We start from the raw sequence: 2,075 nt of genomic DNA, 5'->3' as shown, positions 1-2,075 counted from the left end.
ATGCGGTCACCATTGGTTCGATGTTAATCAGTCTGCAGTCCTGATGAGGGCAAATTAGCCCGAAATTCGGATAGGTGGCTCCGTTTGACGCTTAACTGATGTTGACCATGTAATCTTTGTCTGTTTGACAGAGTCGCCGGGCTGAGGCCTCTGGATTGAAGGTGACGCTTTGGTGTAGAACTTCATGTCCATTGGAGATCAGGGGAGTGCTCGTCACACTTCACATATTTTGATATGACATACATTATACACACACACACACACACACACACACACACACACACACACACACACACACACACACACACACACACACACACACACACACACACACACACACGGGTACCGAGTGTATTATGAGGGGGTTAATCCCCGTTTCTCCTCGGAAGAGCCAGACCTGGGGCCACCGCTCACAATTAACTTTGTGGTATGGTGGGTTGCTTTACAACCACTAATGCCAATCAGTTAACCACGAGTTCCAGTGTCCACCATCTAATTTTGCCGTATAACTACAGGTTACATGGCTTCCTGACTGGGGAACATGCCCTCGGCGATGCACCAATCTTATCTTGATTGGATCTAAAGTAGGGCGGCCAAATGTTTACAGCTGATGTATGCCGACTATGACAGGTTAATTAGTTTAGGAACTACCTCCCAGTTTATCTCTGCTCGGAGAATGCTGGATCAATGAAAGGAAAGGACAAGCACGGACAGGTTAAAACGTCAACAAGGAATTTATTAATAAGAAGAATAAATAAACAGAAGAACTTTTTATTTCCTTGTGGTGAAAATAGGTGAATTCAAATCAATCAAAATAATTTCAAACAAATAAAGTATTCAACAGACATTGATAGAAAAATAGATGAAGAGCAGATGCTCATCACTATACTTTACTTAACAATTAAACATGAGACAAGGGTACCCAGCAGATCATTCAGGGGGGGAAGAAATCTGGTCTCGGCTTACCAAGGTAGAAGTCGTGCGTCAAATAAAATGTCCCAAAATGTGTGAGTGTGCCTTTGTCCGCTGCCAGCACCCTGCCTCGCCGTACACCCACCTGCAAACAGGCTCGAACACCAATCGGCATCACATCATCACCTCCAGGAACCAGGGACGCCAAGAATCAGGTACGAGCAGAACCAGCAGGAACGGTCCAACCGTCACCCGTCAGGAGCGCCTAGGAGCTGCAACCAACGGACAGCTGGAAGGAGCTGTAAGGTGCTGTGAGGAGCTGTAAGGTGCTGAGGTGCTGTGAGGAGTTGGAACCAGCTGTCACCAGCTGTCACCAACTGTCAAAAACTGTCACAAGCGGTCAGAACTATAAGGCTGAAAGCAACTCACCAACTGTCTGACTGGACCAATTGACTGGAGCTGAAAATAAACATCACCCAGCTGTCACAAAAACTGTCAGAACTCCAAGGCTGTAAGGCTAGCACCGTCATCAAAACTCTCAGGAAAACCATCCTCCCGTCCTTTTTATAGGCGACCAGTCTGGGCATAGCCTCAAGCAGACTTCAGCCAAATCCACCTTGCCTATTGGCGCAGCGTTGCACATGACCAACCGTCAAACTCGCGATCATTCCTTCCTCATTCAGCCCGACATGAACAAGAGCCAGCCAGCATCCACAGAGCTGCCAAACGGGCGTCAAACGTCGATGGAAAAAGGTGGATGTCAATGTCGGTGAAAGAGGTGGGTGTCGAACGTCAATGAAAGATAGGTGGGTGAGGTAAATGATCCACAGCCGTATTTGACTGTCAGAATAACTGCTCAGGAAAAGCACATGGTGTGCTTAATCAAATGTCCTGTAAGTCCAAAGTGTAAATAAATCGTCCACCTCCAAGCCAATGTGTCTTGATGGAAAGGGGGTAGACGAGCCTCCGTTGGGCTAACGGCTATCTCATGTGCATGAACGTGTCGTAAAGAGGAAAAGGCCATCCCATAAGAAAGGGAATCTATTCTATACCCTTCTCCAACGCATCAGAGTTAGAAACCCACCAGACAGGGATATGGGTCTATCCTGGACATGCATTTAGGGAAATAACTGACTGAGGACCTAAATGTTTGAATGCATAAG

The 2,075-nt window shown here is 46.9% G+C and overlaps 1 long non-coding RNA gene across 2 annotated transcripts in view; it reads right to left on the bottom strand.

Moving 5' to 3' along the window:
* Nucleotides 1-386: 386 nt before the first annotated feature.
* The window catches only part of LOC147033875 (uncharacterized), a 54,382-nt gene continuing 52,693 nt past the window's right edge, over nt 387-2,075 (bottom strand). For both annotated transcript variants that reach the window (XR_015055785.1, XR_015055780.1), the window contains one exon: nt 387-2,075. This exon is cut by the window's right edge and continues 447 nt beyond it. This is a non-coding gene — a long non-coding RNA (uncharacterized LOC147033875).

This window comes from Eptatretus burgeri, chromosome 1 (assembly GCF_056783735.1).
Source record: "Eptatretus burgeri isolate ZD-2024b chromosome 1, Ebu_testis_v1, whole genome shotgun sequence".
NCBI classification, from domain to species: Eukaryota; Metazoa; Chordata; class Myxini; order Myxiniformes; family Myxinidae; genus Eptatretus; species Eptatretus burgeri.
Note: the sequence above shows the minus strand (reverse complement) of the source record. Positions and strands in the feature narration are given on the sequence as shown.